At 36.9% G+C, this 18,299-nt stretch overlaps 1 protein-coding gene across 4 annotated transcripts in view; it reads left to right on the forward strand.

Annotated features, from left to right (window-relative positions):
- CDH18 (cadherin 18) overlaps window positions 1-18,299 on the forward strand; it is a 526,050-nt gene that overhangs the window by 227,240 nt on the left and 280,511 nt on the right. The window lies entirely within an intron of this gene.

An 18,299-nucleotide genomic window follows, 5' to 3' on the forward strand; every position in this document is an offset into this window, starting at 1 on the left:
CCACCCTCATTTTCAGGTGAGGAAACTGACTCTTTTTTTAGTTTATTTATTTTTGAGAGAAGGTGGGGGGTGGCGTGCAGAGAGAGAGGAGCCCAACGTGGGGCTTGAACTCACAATCTGTGGGATCGTGACCTGAGCCGAAACCAAGAGTTGGATGCTTAACCAGCTGAGCCACGCGAGCGCCCTGAAACTGACTTTTTATGTACTGTTCTTATAGCAATGATTTAGAGATTTATGTTTCTAACCGAAACCTCCTTCTGAGCATCCCTCTCCTAGATGTAATATAAGTGTAATATATATGTTTGAGGCCTTTTCTGTCACCTCAAAATTAGCATATACAGAACTGAACCCTAAGTCTCTCTCCCGGCATCAGCCCGCCCCTACCTGGTTCCCCTGCTGACTCCTTCTTTGAGTAATTTCACCTCCATCCACTCAGGTGTTCATCCGACATACCTGAGGATCATTCCTGATGATCTTTTGCACTCACCTGTCCCTCAACCCAGTCGGTAGTGAGTCCTTATCAGTGCCTCATCTAAACAGGCACCTCCCATCAGTCCGGGGCCCATCATTGCAGCGGTCTCCACTCTGATTTATTTTGCCATCATCTCTTATTTCAAATACTGCTATAGCTTCCTATATGATATCCCGCTTCTTCTCTTGCGCCATCTAAATGCTTCCCTATCTGGCAGCCAGACCGATCCTTTATAAAAAGAAATCTGGTCCCGTCATTCTAGGGTATCCAATCCTGTGGCTTCCAAGTGCATTTAGATTAAATTCCAAATGCACAGCACAGACTGAACGGCATGGTCTGGCCTCTGGATGCATTCCCAGCCTTGTATATTGCTGCTTGACTTGTTTTTTCTCTCCCCTCATCGCAGCATCTAGTGCGTCTTTATAGAAATTACAAAATTAGAATGTTTTCTTTATTTACGTATTAACAGCTGGATTCATCGCTAGATCTTAAACTCTTGAAGTGCAGGTATGATATACGTTTGGTTCGCTGCTTACCTCTGAATGGTCAGCAGATAGCCCAGCACTGGACTTACTAGATAGCCCATAATCATTGATGAAAGGGTCGCTGAAGGAAGTAGAATTTCAGAATTTGCACACATAGCAAAACAAAGAACCAGGATTGAAACATGGGCCTCCTGGTTTCTACTATTTCTGGTTTCATCATTTATAGTACACTGATTAGAAAAGTTTAAGGCTAGACTTTCGAAAACTTAAGGATGTTTAGGAACAAGAATAAAGAGACTCAAGGGAAAGCAATGTATCCTGATCCCATACTAAGCCCATGAAACATTTGGAAGGCAGTTAAAACGACAGACCAGTACAGTGTGTCTGATGATGTTGACATTTATGATATATATGTATATATTACATAAAATAGGCGTGTAATAGTAATCATAATTAGATATAAATGTATCAAATGCTTTGCATGTATTTAAATTATCATGGTTTTAGTTTCATTCCGTTAATTCAGTGAAACATATTGATTCATTTGCATATGTTTAACCATCTTTGCATCCCCCCAATTTTTTATTAAACCAGCATCAACTGATACCAATACAAGACAGACAATACAGGAAAAGAAATTTATAGACCGATATCACTAATAAACATGGATGTAAAAATCCTTAATAAAATATTAGCAATTGAATTCAATATCACATTAGAAGGATCATACACCATGAGTAACGCCCTATTTATAATAGTAAAAAAATATGAGAGCAACTATTAAGAATATGAAAATTGGGACACCTGGGTGGCTCAGTCTGCTAAGCGTCTGGCTCTTGATTTCAGCTCAGGTCATGATCTCACAGTTCCTGAGATTGAGCCCCGAGTCAGGCTTTGCACTGACAGAATGGAGACTGTCCACGTGGGATTCTTTCTCTCCCTCTCTCTCTCTGCCCCTCCTCCATGGATGCTTACTCTCTCTTTCTCTCAAAATAAATAAGCATTAAAAACATCTGAAAATTGATAAATAGGAAAGAGAAGAGGAAAATGTGAACTTCTCTACCAAATAAACATATGGGGAACTTTCCAAAAAAGCATGAACTAGCTGGCCTTTTCCATTCCTTCAACTGCTCAACTTACTAGAATCAGTGTTGGCCAGTTGTACAAGTTTCATAATTCTATGGTTGCGAAGTAGTAATGTTAGTAAAAATAATAAGTGATAATGGCAGTTATATATGTATGTAACCATAATATATGCATCTGTGTAGAGATGTATTATATAATTTTATATGTGTGTGTATGTGTGTGTGTGTATATATATATACATATATAAAGAGTGTATAATATATGCATTATATGATATGTATTAATAGCATTCGTATGTATATTTAGTATTTGCATCTATATACACATGTATGTAGGTATACATACACACACACACACACACACACAAATAAGATTTCTTTAAATATTTTTAAACACTTCTCACAGATTGTAAGAGAGGCACAGTGCAACCCAAGTACATCCTCTCTCTCTCCTTCTGATAGCTTTTCTTGGTTCTCATGCTGTTTTAATCAATTTTTTTTCACAAAAATGTTTTTAAAAGATACACGAACAACTTTATTTTATTTTGCACATAAGATGTAGCAAGGTTGTTTTGAATTTTTTCTACCGTCCCTTGTGTTCTTGCCTTCTTAATTTTTTGTTTAAATTTATTTATTTACTTGGGGGAGAGAGAGGGAAAAGGAGAGGTAGACAGAGAAGGAGAGAGAGAATCCCAGGCAGGCTCCATGCTGTCAGAACACAGCCTGACACGCAGCTCAAACTCACAAACTGTGAGATCATGACCTGAGCTGAAATCAAGAGTTGATGCCTAACTGAATGAGCCACCCAAGCACCCCTGTATTTTTGCCTTCTGACTGACTGATGAGTTGAACACTGTGAGTGATTTCTTAATTGACTACTAAGTAACAAAATTAACTAGAATTATAAATGTACTATTATTAATAATCATCAACGTAAGATCTGGTATCTATTAAGCAATTATTAATGCTAGGCACTATTTTAAATACTTTATGTGCATCAACTCCAATCACCTCATTTTGCACTTTGAGGGAGATAGTACTATTTTCACTTTACAGATACAACAACCAAAACCCAGTGAGGTTAAGTAACTTGTACAAGATTATACAACCAGCAGATGCAATAGTCAGCATTTGCAGGCATGGTCCAGCCTCAGAACCCTGAGAGATTAATACTTGTAAAGCCAATTGCCTATCAGTTAGAGGAGAAGAAGTATTTGCATTTCAGAGCGGTCTAGACTGCTCCCTTAGAACCTTGCACTCACTCAGAACACAAGGAGGTGGGGGCACTGACAGACATGGAGCAGACACAGGTAGCCCTTCCCCACAAAGCAAGTTTTTTACCCTTGAATGTGAACTTACCGACATTCTCCCAACTCATCCTAATCATTTGCTAAGCAGCAAAAAGGCCGTTAAAACCCCAGGTCGGGGAATCGGGAGGGAAAGGCCATGGTGAATGCTGAAATATAAATGTACTTTTAAAATCAATTCAAAGAGTTCAAATTTCTCTAGTAACCACAAGTCACTATTTCAGATCATGACCAAAATATAGTGGAAGTCACAGTCATTACTGCGGTGGAGTGTAGAATTCTCCATTTACCCCAGTGAATGTCATTGATATTTTGGTTGTACAAATCTGTCTGTCTTACATCACTTGAGTACTGGACGCCAACCTTGTCAGTGACAAAGCACTAATTTACAATCCGATAAGAAGCTCACTATTTTAAAGCCAAAGCAACAGGTAAAATGGATCTCTTAAGTTGAGATGCTAAGTGTAAGTTTGCATGTCTATAAGTTATGGTAAATTAATAACATCAATTTCACAGTTAAATGAAAATGTGCAAGTATCCCCAGAGCATATTTTTAGATTAAAGTGTTTGAGGGGCACCTGGGTGGCTCGGTTGGTTAAGCGTCTGACTTTGGCTCAGGTCATGATCTCCATGTGTGAATTCGAGCCCCACGTCGGACTCTGGGCTGACAGCTCGGAACCTGGAGCCTGCTTAGGATTCTGTCTCTCCCTCTCTCTCTGCCCCTTGCCTTCTCATGCTCTGTCTCTCTCTGTCTCTCAAAAATAAATAAGCATTAATTTAAAAAAAAAAAGATTTGATCAAATCTTCTAAAAATAATAATAATAAGGTATTTGAAGAACAATACATTCTATCAGTTACTGGAATAGAATCCACTCCCCAGCCCCTTCCAGCCACACAGAGTCTGGACTTTAACTGAGCTGGAGTATACCTCTCTCACGGTAATCCACTGATATTCTAAAGTTAGCTGTAGCTGTACCTTAACTAATATATCCAGTGTGCAAGGCATGGTTACATGGCATTGGGAGTGTCTGTGTGGAGTGCACTGAGGTCATGGAAAATTCAGAGTTCAAGGAGCATTGAGGGAGGTGTTTTAGAACTGCTAGGAACCTAGATACGCTACTTACCCCCACTTTATTTTCATTTTTTTAGGGTTAGAGTGTATATTTAAGGGGACTGATAACAGGTCAATACCTTAGGACTGAATGGTAGCATTTGGATAGCAAACCTAAACCTTATTAGCAAATCTGAAGATCTGACTTTCATTTTAATAGATTTGCTTTTATATTTCTCTAAAATCAAACACAAAGTAAGCTAATGTCTTATATGGCAACAGGGCAACCGCAAACAAACACACTAGAAGTCTGTAATGTTGACGTTTTTCCATCGGTATTGACACAGCAGGGCCAAAATTAATTTAGAAATCACTGAGGGCTGTTTACATTATTTTAAGTATTCTTTATTGATTTTTGATTTCTTTAATTGATTAGTTCAGTCTAATATATTCTTAAAAGTGTACCATGGAGAGAAAGCTGTGGGTTAACAATTTTTTTCTTAGCATTTTTGTCATTGTTGTTACCCAAAAACAAAACAAAACAAAACAAAAAAAAAAAGTCCATTCGTTTTACAATGTGTGGATGCTGTAAAATGTTCTCTTCTGAGTTTATTCTAGTTGCTAATGTTTTGGAGACAGCAGTGACCACTCCCTCAATAAATGCATAGAGCTGCATTGTTCTAACTATATCAAAGTATCTAGTGAACAGATAAAGTATTGCTAATTCAAACTGGGACGTTCTGCAGTATAAAATGTATATCACATTTTGAAACGTTAGTGTCAAAAATGTAACATGCCATTGATTTTTAAAATTTTGTTTATAGAAAGAGTTGATAATATTTCAGATATAATGAGTTAAATGAAGGTATTATTAAAAGTTCACTAGCTTCTTTTTTACACTTTTTAATGTAGCTGATAGAAAAAAATTTAGAAAGAGAGTACGTGAAGGGAGGGACAGAGAGAGAGACAGAGAGAGAGAGACAGACAGACAGACAGAGAGAAAATCCCAAGCAGGCTCTGTGCCAACAGGATTGACACAGGGCTCAGTTTCAGGAACCATGAGATCATGCATAATTGAGGGGAAATCAAGAGTCGGATGCTTAACCTACTGAACTACCCAGGTGCCCCATAGAAAAATTTAATTTGCGTACATGGCCTGCATTATATTTCAGTTGGCCAGCATTGATAGAGATTATTTTTTACCTCCCCAGATATTATCTATCCCTATAGATTTTTTTCCGCCTATTCTAGAATTTCATGTACATGAAATCATGCTGTCTGTACTTTTTGTGTTCAGATTTTTTGCTCAGTTTGTCTTTGGTTTTTATTCCAGTTGCTATTTTTTAATGGTTAAGTTCTTTTTGTAAAATTTAAATTCAAGCTAGTTAACATTAGTGTAGTATTGATTTCAAGAATAGAATTTAGTGATTTATTACTTACATGTAACACCCAGTACTCATCCCAACAAGTGCCCTCCTTAATGCCCATCACCCATATAGCCCATCCTCCCATGAACCTCTCCTCCAGCAACCCGCAGTTTGTTGTCTGAATTTAAGTCTCTTACCATTTGCTTCCCTCTCTCTTTTTATCTTATTTTTCCTTCCCTTCTCCTATGTTCATCTGTTGTGTTTCTTAAATTCCACATATGAGGAAATCATTTGATATTTGTCCTTCTCTGCCTTATTTTGCTTAGTGTAATATGCTCAAGTTCAATCCATTTTGTTGCAAATGGCAAGATTTCATTTTATTTATCTCTGAGAAATACTCCATTTGTGGGTGTGTGTGCGTCCGCGCGTGTGTGTGCGTGTGTGTGTGTCTGTGTCTGTGTGTGTATACACACACACAACGCCACTTCTTCATTCATCCATCGATGGACATTTGGGCTCTTTCCATAATTTGGTTATTGTTGATAGTGCTGCTATAAACATTAGGGTGCACATGCCCCTTCGAATCGTCATGTTTGTATCCTTTAGATAAATATTGTTAAAATGTCTATACTGCCCAAAGCAATCTACACATTCAATGCATTCTCTATCAAAATAGCTCCAGCATTCTTCACAGAGCTAGAACAAACAATTCTAAAATTTGTATGGACCCAGAAAAGACATGGAATACCCAAAGTATTGTTGAAAAAGAAAACCAAAGCTGGAGGCATCGCAAACCTGGACTTCAAGCTGCATTACAAAGCTGCGATAATCAAGATAGTATGGCCCTGGCACAAAAACAGGCACATAGATCACTTGAACAGAATAGAGAACCCAGAAATGGAGCCACAAATACATGGCTCACTAATCTGCGACAAAGCAGGAAAGAATTTCCAATGGAAAAAAGACAGACTTTTCAGCAAACAGTGCTTGGAATACTGGATGGTAACATGCAGAAGAATGAAACTGGACCACTTTCTTACACCATTCACAAAAGTAAACTCAAAATGGATGAAAGACCTAAATGTGAGACAGGAAACTATCTAAATCCTATAGGAGAAAACAGGCAGCAACCTCTTTGACCTTGGCTGTGGCAACCTCTTACTAGACGTGTCTCTGGAGGCAAGGGAAACAAAATCCAAAATGACCTATTGGAACCTCATCAAGATGAAAAGCTCCCGCATAGTGAAGGAAACAATCAACAAAACCAGAAGACAACCCACAGAATGAGATAAGGTATTTTCAAATGACATATCGGATAAAGGGTTGGTATCCAAAACCTATAAAAAACTTATCAAACGCAATACCCAAAAACAAATAATCCATGAAGAATTGGACAGAGGACGTGCATAGACACTTCTCCGAAGAAGACATCCAGATGGCCAACAGACACATGAAAAAATGGTCAACATCATTCATCATCAGAGAAATACAGATCAAAACCACAGTCATGTGCCAGACTTCACACCTGTCAGAATGGCTAAAATGAACAACTCAAGCAACAATAGATATTGGTGAGGATGCAGAGAAAGGGGAATACTTTGGCACTATTGGCGGGAATGCAAACTGGTGCAGCCGCTCTGGAGAACAGTACGGAGATTCCTCAAAACATTAAAAATAGAACTACCCTATGACCCCAAAATTATAGTACTAGGCATTTATAATGTTACTATTTATATCCACTTACAAATATATTGCCTTTGTTTATGACTTCATTTGCTGATAAGCATTTGGTTTGATTGCAGTTTTGAGCTCTGATGAATAAAGATGTCAAGGTCGTACATATTCAAGTCTTTACAGTCTTTTATTTCCTTTGGGTAAAGTGAAATTTCTGGGTCAAACAGTAAGCGTATGTGTAACTTCCTAACAAACTGCCAAACTATTTTCTAAAAGTGTTGTACATTTCAGTTTCCCACTGAATATGTGACAGTTCCTGTTGTGGGCATCCACACTTGGATTTGTGCATCTTTCATGTTTTCTACTTTTCGGGTGTGTGAGGAGGTATATCATTGTGGTTTAAATTTTACTTCTGACATTATGTCAGGTACATATTGTCTATATATATATATATTTTTTTTATGAAGTGTATGTTCACATATTTTGCATATTTTTTATTGAGAGGTTTGTCTTACTATTGCATTACAAGAATCCTTTATATATTCTGAATAGAAGATCTCTGTAAGTTGTATGTGTTAAAAATATTTTCTCCCAGGATGTGGGTAGCATTTTCATCTTCTTGATGGCACCTGAATAGAAGTTTCTAGGTTTGATAAAATCCAGTATATACTTTTTATGTAGTGTTTTTTTTTTCCTTGATCCTTTCTTAGAATTACATGACCATATATGTGATCCTCAAAATTTTACTGCATATTTTCTTCTGAATGATTCATATTTTAGCTTTTGTGTTTAAGTCTATGATCCATCTTGAATTGATATTTCTATCAGGTTTTGTTTATTTTATTTTATTTTTTTTTTTGCTATGCATATATCTAGTTTGTCCACTCTCATTTACAAAGGAGTATGCTTTCTATTTACTTTGTCTAAATTAAATGACCATACATATGTGTGTCTGTCTCTGAACTGTTCATTGACACATATTTGATACTGTGTTTTGAGTCTTAAAGTCAGGCGATCCTGATACCAAAGTCCCCCAAATTTGTTCCTCTATTTTTCCCAAAAAGTTTTGGCTAATCTGTCTTTTTCATATGGAAATTATGCATTTCAATTTGGTTTAATATATATATATATACATATATATATATATATGTATATATATGTGTGTGTGTGTGTGTGTGTATGAATATATATATACACACATATATGTATGAACTCATATATATATGAACTGCATGTATATATGTACATATATGAACTACATATATATGTATATATATAACCATATATATGAACTCTCTCTCTCTCTCTCTCTCTCTCTATATATATATATATATATATATATATAAAACCATATAGTTCATTATATCATATACATAGCTCATTATATCATATATATATATATATATATATATATATATATATATATATATATGCATGTGTGTGTGTGTATATATATATTTGGAGAGAAGGGACATTTTACCAATGTTGAGTCCTCAAATCCCTTAACATGACATAATGCTTAATTTATGTGGATCTTCTGTAATAAATTTATCTCAGTAATATTTTGCAGTTCGCACTGTAGAAGTCTTGCACATATTTCGTTAGGTTTATTTCTAATTACACTGCATTCTTGATGCTATTGTAACTGGTATTGTTTTGTACAATACAGTTTTATAATGTTTTGCTGACAGATAGAAATGCATTTTTTAAAATATTAATTATTATTTTGTTTCTTTACTAAATGAACTTAATTTTGGTAATTTTTGTAGATCTTTAGAACTTTCCAAATGGACTCTCATGTCCTCTGGTGCAGTTTTGATTAGAAAGAACTGTAATTAACATCTTGCCTTTTTTCTTAAGGAGAAAGCATTCAGCTTTCTATCATTTAGTATACTCTTTGCTATATGTTTCTAGCAGAAACTCATTGTGAAAAAAGATTTTCCATTTCTTTTTAGTTTTGACAGTTTTATAAGTGCATATTGATTTTTTCCAAATGTTTTCTGCATCTATGGATTAGTCATATGATTTTTATTATTTATGCGTGTAATGAGATGATCTGTATCTATTGAATTTCAAAAACTTAACATACCATTCCTGGGATAAACCTACCTAGTCATTATGTGTTTTTTTTCCCCATTTAACGCTAAATTCTTGTTGAGAATATTCATAGGAAATATTTGCCTATAATATATTTGTCAAATTTTGAGATCAAAGTAATGATTTTTTTTGAAGTTGTACATGATAATATTAAGTCTTCATTTAAATGCATGAAGGAACTCACCAATGAAAATCTTTGGGTCTGGTATTTACATTTGTGGTAAGGGTTTTGAATACAAATGGGTTTTTAGATATATTTTTGTTTCTTCTGGAAGCAGGGTTGATATATTTTTTTCATATTTTCATTTCATGAGTATTGGCATGAAAATCTCCAATTTATACCTTTATTACCTTTTTAAAACCACTTTATTGAGGTACAGTTGAAATACAAAAAAAAAACCTGTACATATTTAATTAATACAACTTACAGAATTTAGAGATAAGTTTACACCTGTGAAACCATCACCACAATTAATGCCATAAATCCATCCACTAGCTCCAGAAGCTTCCTTCAGAACTTGTTACTTACTTGTGTGTGTGTGTGTGTGTGTGTGTGTGTGTGTGTGTGTGTGATAAGAACATTTAACATAAGATCTATCTTCTTAGCAGATTTTTAAGTGTACAATACAGTATTGTTACCTCGAGATACAATGCTATATAGGAGATGTCAAGGACTTATTCATGGTGTACACCTGAATCCTTGTACTTTCTGAACAACACCTCCCTCCACTCTCTTCCCCCCAGTTCCTGGTAACTACCATTCTACTCTCTACTTCTATGAATTTGGCAATTACAGATTTCTCATCTAACCGGAACCACTTAGACTTTGTTTTTTGTATGTCTGCCTTATTCACTTAGCTGCAGTGACTTAGGGCAGATGTAAATGATGCAAATCAAAGAAAGGTGGCTGGCGTGCAGAGTATATTACATTCCTCATTTTTGACATTTCAGGTCATTCTCCATCATAACAATAGTTTAATTATACTGGGAAAGTCCAGGTAATGTTTTCTTTCTTACTACTCCCTCCATGAATTCTCAACTTCAGACACAGTGGCCACTTCTTTATGTTTCCAGAAGAGCATTCCTACTGCTGCTTCATAGATCACATTTGGCCTCATTTCCTTATGTCTATTCATGCTGCAATTCAACAAATTCTTTTGAGCACTTACCGTATCAAAACAGTTTCAGGGTTTCAAAAGTTTGGCAATAACTACTGCTTAGTAAATGTGTGTGTGTGTGTGTGTGTGTGTGTGTGTGTGTGTGTGTGTGTATGTCATTCCTTTGGTTACATATATCAGCTCATTTAATTGTCACGATAACACTGATATCTGTATTTTAATCTGTATTTTACAGATGCAAGAAGTCAAGTTGAAATATTTTTGTTCCATTTGCGTGTAAAGTCTCTATGGGATGGCGAGTGTTTTTTGTTTGTATACATTCTAATCAATGCTGGACATATGACAGCAAGAAAGATAAATATTCTGAGTTAAAGGAGTCAGACAGTAAATAGGCAAAACAGCAAAGATACACAAACACACACATACATACATGTATGTGAGTGTGAGGATGGGTATACACAGAAATACAGAGGGTGACTGTGGGAGTTTTCATGTATGTCTGAAAATACTTTGACATTCTTCCTCTTATGAGATGATTCCATGCTCCCTTTGGTGACTCAGGCAGTCTGGATTCTAAGCTGGCCTCAGTGACTTACTTATGACTAATGGAAAACAGTGAGGGTGATGCTGTGTGACTTTGGAGGCCAGGTCAATAGAAACCATGGAGTTTTATTTAATTGTTGTGCTGTGGTATGCTCACCCTGGGGCAAGCCAGGGACCATTGAAGAAGGCTGACTATCTGACACCAGTGTTTTGGGAAACTTCTACCTGCAGACTTTGGCTCGAAAATCATGTGCCTAGCTAAAACCCAGAGGACATAATACTAATTGGAAGAAGTAAGAAAACATACTTGGAGGGCAGGGGGTAAACTAAGCAGTCTTTCCCGTAATATGAATATTTATAGCCCAGGGTTTTTTTTAAGCTTTATTTATTTTTGAGAGAGCAAGAGAGAGACAGTCCGAGCGGGGGGAGGAACAGAGAGAGAGGGAGACACAGAATCCGAAGCAGGCTCCAGGCTCCGAGCTGTCAGCACAGAGCCCGTCGCGGGGCTTGAACTCACGGACAGCGAGATCGTGACCTGAGCCGAAGTCGGACACTTAACCGACTGAGCCACCCAGGCGCGCAGCCCAGGGTAATTTCTTAACAGCAATATAGGATTCTCTTAATTTTTTATTTGTACTTCTTTTAGTCCTCTGAATATCTTTGCTTTCCTTTTTTGAAGTGCTCTCGGTCAATCTGTTCTGATATAAACTCCTATTATTCCAAAAACTTGTGCTTTTTATGGTCATTTATTAAACATGGCAGTATGCTAATTGTGCAGTAAACTTCATGTTCCTCAACTTGAAAAATACCATATGTGATCACTCATTCATGAAAGCTAGAGATATTAATTCACTTGACAAATACTGATTCATCATATATTCTGTGACAGGGCAATATTCTTGCTGCTGTGGCTATAGCAGTAAACAAACTACATGATGCCTTTATGAAACATACATTCCAGTCAGAAGACAGGCAAGAAGCTAAAAAGCAACATATAGTGTGACATATAATAGTAATTGAATAGAGGAAACAAACAAGAGTCAGCGAGAGAGAATGGGAGTCTGGGGCTGGGGATTCCATCTTTTATTAGGATGGTTGAGGAAGAATTCACTAATAAGTGACCTTTGCATAAGGACCTGAGGGTGAGAGAGAGAGAGTCATGAATAAAGATAGCAGGACAGCATCACACTTGTACAGGACATTACATGCAAGATTTCACTAATAAATTACCTTTGCACAAATACCTGAGAATGAGAGAAGGAGCCATGCATATATGTAGTGCAAGAGGATTGCAGGTTTATGGATCAGAGCCCTGGGTCAGGATTCTGGATGGGGAAGTATGAGCTGTTAGAAAATTAGGTTAGAGAGACTGTGCAGAATTAGATCATGAGGCCATGTTGGAAGTTTATAGAAAGAAGCCGCAGCTACCTGGACTCTGTAATTTAGCTGTGAGCTTTCAGTTTTCAACCTGTCAATTTCATAGCTTTACATAGTATATAGCGGGTTCACAAATTTCCAGTGGTTGGTGGGGGAGGGGGAAGATATCTAAAGAAGAAAAAGATACTACAGGGGAACAATGATCACAAACTCTTAAATGCAAACTAACGAAGAGAAGCCATTTTTACTACATGGTTGGTGGCCATAGGAGAGAAATGATTATAAAGTCAGAATGTCTCTGAAGTTCTTGACATTCTTTTTCATACTTATCATGGAATTATACAATAAATAGTCAATATTGACAAAGGCCTGAAAAATAGAATTATATCTTGCCAGGTTATAAAGAATATACATTGAGAAATCACATTGGTGAGCAATTTTACAGTTGTTCATAAATTTAAAGGTTGTATTCAACAACATACTTAGAAGGAATACTGACATTTGCAAATTTTAAAAGTACAAATAGGTTTGAGCATTGTTTTAATAGTCAAAAATTGCAACAATCTAAGGCAAAAGAGAAAAGGCAAAACATGGCCATCTTGTATGATGAAATGCTACATAACAGTCCTCTCATATCAAAGTTAATATAGAAGAATATGACTTACATGTCTCGATATGATCAATTGTCAGAAGGAAATTGTTGATTGGAAATTACTAACTAAAGGAAGGTACATAGAGAATAACGTCTTCTTAATAAAAACATTCAAGCACAAGGAAAAAAGTTCTATATTCTGCTTATAGCTATATGTTTATATAGAAAAAGTATAAAACATTCATAAGAATGTTGAGAATGGTTATATTAGAGACATATAAATTTGGAGATTAAACTACATCATAATGTTTTGTTTTTCTTTGTTTTGTTTTGAGACTTTATTTTTTTTTCAATATGTGAAATTTATTGCCAAATTGGTTTCCATACAACACCCAGTGTTCATCCCAAAAGGTGCCCTCCTCAATACCCATCACCCACCCTCCCCTCCCTCTCACTCCCCATCAACCCTCAGTTTGTTCTCAGTTTTTAAGAGTCTCTTATGCTTTGGCTCTCTCCCTCTCTAACCTCCTTTTTTTCTTTTTTTCCCTTCCCCTCCCCCATGGGATTCTGACAAGTTTCTCAGGAACCACATAAGAGTGAAAACGTATGGTATCTGTCTTTCTCTGTATGGCTTATTTCATTTACCATCACACTCTCCAGTTCCATCCACGTTGCTACAAAGGGCCATACTTCATTCTTTCTCATTGTCATGTAGTACTCCATTGTGTATATAAACCACAATTTCTTTATCCATTCATCAGTTGATGGACACTTAGGCTCTTTCCATAATTTGGCTATTGAAGAGAATGCTGCTATTAACATTGGGGTACAAGTGCCCCTATGCATCAGTACTCCTGTATCCCTTGGGTAAATTCCTAGCAGTGCCATTGCTGGGTCATAGGGTAGGTCTATTTTTTATTTTTTGAGGAACCTCCACACTGTTTACCAGAGTGGCTGCACCAATTTACATTCCCACTAACAGTTCAAGAGGGTCCCCGTTTCTCCACATCCTCTCCAGCATCTATAGTCTCCTGATTTGTTCATTTTGTCCACTCTGACTGGCATGAGGTGATATCTGAGTGTGGTTTTGATTTGTATTTCCCTGATGAGGAGCGACGTTGAGCATCTTTTCATGTGCCTGTTGGCCATCCGGATGTCTTCTTTAGAGAAGTGTCTATTCGTGTTTTCTGCCCATTTCTTCACTGGGTTATTTGTTTTTCAGGTGTGAAGTTTGGTGAGCTCTTTATAGATTTTGGATACTAGCCCTTTGTCCGATATGTCATTTGCAAATATCTTTTCCCTTTCCGTTGGTTGCCTTTTATTTTTGTTGGTTGTTTACTTTGCTGTGCAGAAGCTTTTTATCTTCATAAGGTCCCAGTAATTCACTTTTGCTTTTAATTCCCTTGCCTTTGGGGATGTGCCGAGTAAGAAACTGCTACGACTGAGGTCAGAGAGGTCTTTTCCTGCCTTCTCCTCTAGGGTTTTGATGGTTTCCTGTCTCACATTCAGGTCCTTTATCCATTTTGAGTTTATTTTTGTGAATGGTGTGAGAAAGTGGTCTAGTTTCAACCTTCTGCATGTTGCTGTCCAGTTCTCCCAGCACCATTTGTTAAAGAGACTGTCTTTTTTTCCATTGGATGTTCTTTCCTGCTTTGTCAAAGATTAGTTGGCCATACGTTTGTGAGTCTAGTTCTGGGGTTTCTATTCTATTCCACTGGTCTATGTGTCTGTTTTGTGTCAATACCATGCTGTCTTGATGTTTACAGATTTGTAGTAGAGGCTAAAGTCTGGGATTGTGGTGCCTCCCGCCTTGGTCTTCTTCTTCAAAATGACTTTGGCTATTCGGGGCCTTTTGTGGTTCCATATGAATTTTAGGATTGCTTGTTCTAGTTTCGAGAAGAATGCTGGTGCAATTTTGATTGGGATTGCCTTGAATGTGTAGATAGCTTTGGGTAGTATTGACATTTTGACAATATTTATTCTTCCAATCCATGAGCACAGAATGTTTTTCTATTTCTTTATATCGTCTTCAATTTCCTTCATAAGCTTTCTGTAGTTTTCACCATTCAGATCTTTTACATCTTTGGTTAGATTTGTCCCTAGGTATTTTATGCTTCTTGGTGCAAGTGTGAATGGGATCAGTTTCTTTGTCTTTCTGTTGCTTCATTATTAGTGAATAAGAATGCAACTGATTTCTGTACATTGATTTTGTATCCTGCGACTTTGCTGAATTCATGTATCAGTTCTAGCAGACTTTTGGTGGAGTCTGTCAGATTTTCGATGTATAATATCATGTCGTCTGCAAAAAGTGAAAGTTTAACTTCATCTTTGCCGATTTTTATGCCTTTGATTTCCTTTTGTTGTCTGATTGCTGATGCTAGAACTTCCAACACTATGTTAGACAACAGCAGTGAGAGTGGACATCCCTGTCGTGTTCCTGATCTCAGGGAAAAAGCTCTCAGTTTTTCCCCATTGAGGATGATGTTAGCTGTGGGCTTTTCATAAATGGCCTTTATGATCTTTAAGTATGTTCCTTCTATCCCAACTTTCTCGAGGGTTTTTATTAAGAAACGTTGCTGAAATTTGTCAAACGCCTTTTCTGCATTGATTGACAGGATCATATGGTTCTTATCTTTTCTTTTATTAATGTGATGTATCATGTTGATTGATTTGTGAATGATGAACCAGCCCTGCATCCCAGGAATGAATCCCATCTGATCATGGTGAATAATTCTTTTTTATATGCTGTTGAATTCGATTTGCTAGTATCTTATTGAGAATTTTTGCATCCATATTCATCAGGGATATTGGCCTGTAGTTCTCTTTTTTTACTGGGTCTCTGTCTGGTTTAACAATCAAAGTAATACTGGCTTCATAGAATGAGTCTGGAAGTTTTCCTTCCCTTTCTATTTTTTGGAATAGCTTGAGAAGGATAGGTATTATCTCTGCTTTAAACGTCTGGTAGAACTCCCGTGGGAAGCCATCTGGTCCTGGACTCTTATTTGTTGGGAGATTTTTGATGACTGATTCAATTTCTTCGCTGGTCATGGGTCTGTTCAAGCTTTCTATTTCTTCCTGATTGAGTTCGGAAGCATGTGGGTGTTTAGGAATTTGTCCATTTCTTCCAGGTTGTCCAATTTGTTGGCATACAATTTTTCATAGTATTCCCTGATAATTGCATTTCCCTTGTATTTCTGAGGGATTGGTTGTAATAATTCCATTTTCATTCATGATTTTATCTCTTTGGATGATATCCCTTTTCTTTTTGAGAAGCCTGGCTAGAGGTTTATCAATTTTGTTCATTTTTTCAAAAAACCAACTCTTGGTTTTGTTGATCTGCTCTACAATTTTTTTAGATTCCATATTGTTTATTTCTGCTCTGATCTTTATTATTTCTCTTCTTCTGCTGGGTCTAGGCTGTCTTTGTTGTTCTGCTTCTATTACCTTTAGGTGTGCTGTTAGGTTTTGTATTTAGGATTTTTCTTATTTCTTGAGATAGGCCTGGATTGCAATGTATTTTCCTCTCAGGACTGCCTTTGCTGCATCCCAAAGCGTTTGGATTGTTGTATTTTCATTTTCGTTTGTTTCCATATATTTTTTAATTTCTTCTCTAATTGCCTGGTTGACCCACTCATTCTTTAGTAGGGTGTTCTTTAACCTCCATGCTTTTGGAGGTTTTCCAGACTTTTTCCTGTGGTCGATTTCAAGCTTCATAGCATTGTGGTCTGAAAGTATGCCTGGTATGATTTCAATTCTTGTATACTTATGAAGGGCTATTCTGTGACCCACTATGTGATCTATCTTGGAGAATGTTCCATGTGCACTCGAGAACAAAGTATATTCTTTTGCTTTGGGATGCAGAGTTCTAAATTTATCTGTCAAGTCCATCTGATCCAATGTATCATTCAGGGCCCTTGTTTTTTTATTGACTGTGTGTCTAGATGATCTATCCATTTCTGTAAGTGGAGTGTTAAAGTCCCCTGCAATTACCACATTCTTATCAATAAGGTTGCTTATGTTTATGAGTAATTGTTTTATATATTTGGGGGCTCCCGTATTCGGCACATAGACATTTATAACTGTTAGCTCTTCCTGATGGATAGACCCTGTAATTATTATATAATGCCCTTCTTCATCTCTTGTTACAGCCTTTAACTTAAAGTCTAGTTTGCCTAATATAAGTATGGCTATTCCAGCTTTCTTTTGACTTCCAGTAGTATGATAAATAGTTCTCCATCCCCTCACTTTCAATCTGAAGGTGTCCTCAGGTCTAAAATGAGTCTCTTGTAGACAGCAAATAGATGGGTCTTGTTTTTTTATCCATTCTGATACCCTATGTCTTTTGGTTGGCACATTTAGTCCATGTACATTCAGTGTTATTATAGAAAGATATGGGTTTAGAGGCATTGTGGTGTCTGTAGGTTTCATGCTTGTAGCGATGTCTCTGGTACTTTGTCTCACAGGATCCCCCTTAGGATCTCTTGTAGGGCTGGTTTAGTGGTGATGAATTCCTTCAGTTTTTGTTTGTTTGGGAAGACCTTTATCTCTCCTTCTATTCTAAATGACAGACTTGCTGGATAGAGGATTCTCGGCTGCATATTTTTTTCTATTGCATCACATGGAAGATTTCCTGCCATTCCTTTCTTGCCTGCCAAGTTTCAGTAAAGAGATCAGTCACAAGTCTTATAGGTCTCCCTTTATATGTTAGAGCATGTTTGTCCCTAGCTGCTTTCAGATTTTTCTCTTTATCCTTGTATGTTGCCAGTTTCACTATGATATGTCGTGCAGAAGATCGATTCAAGTTACGTCTGAAGGGAGTTGTCTGTGCCTCTTGGATTTCAATGCCTTTTTCCTTCCCCAGATCAGGGAAGTTCTCAGCTATGATTTCTTCAAGTACACCTTCAGCCCCTTTCTCTCTGTCTTCTTCTTCTGGAATTCCTATGATAAGGATATTGTTCCATTTGAGTGCATCACTTAGTTCTCTAATTCTCCCCTCATACTCCTGGATTTTTTTTTATCTCTCTTTTTCTCAGCTTCCTCTTTTTCCATAATTTTATCTTCTAATTCAACTATTCTCTCCTCTACCTCTTCAGTCCGAGCCATGGTCATTTCCATTTTATTTTGCAGCTCG

Source organism: Panthera tigris, chromosome A1 (assembly GCF_018350195.1).
Source record: "Panthera tigris isolate Pti1 chromosome A1, P.tigris_Pti1_mat1.1, whole genome shotgun sequence".
Taxonomy (NCBI): domain Eukaryota; kingdom Metazoa; phylum Chordata; class Mammalia; order Carnivora; family Felidae; genus Panthera; species Panthera tigris.